The sequence below is a fragment of the Colobus angolensis genome, unplaced genomic scaffold, assembly GCF_000951035.1.
Source record: "Colobus angolensis palliatus isolate OR3802 unplaced genomic scaffold, Cang.pa_1.0 Scaffold137, whole genome shotgun sequence".
Classification (NCBI taxonomy): domain Eukaryota; kingdom Metazoa; phylum Chordata; class Mammalia; order Primates; family Cercopithecidae; genus Colobus; species Colobus angolensis.
Window position 1 is genome coordinate 1526453 of NW_012114455.1, and position 283 is coordinate 1526735.

Here is a 283-nt window from a genome sequence, read left to right on the forward strand (position 1 = left end):
GAGCTTGAACAGCTCTGCTTCCTTTCCGCAACTGTGTCCCCGAGGTCACTCGTCATATCAGATTCATCAGATTTTGTCTCCACTTTTCTAAGCAATTCGCTAACCTTTCTGACATCTTGTGATGCGGTGGCGGAAATTTCCAGGAAAACGGGCACGGGGCGTAAAGCGCGGCGGGGAGTCCGGGGAGCTCCTGCCTGGAGGGCTGTGTGCGCGGCTGGCAGCCTGGCGGAAGCGGGAACGGAGGCTGTCCCCTCCGCCCCCGGGTCCGCTCCCTTTCGTCCCG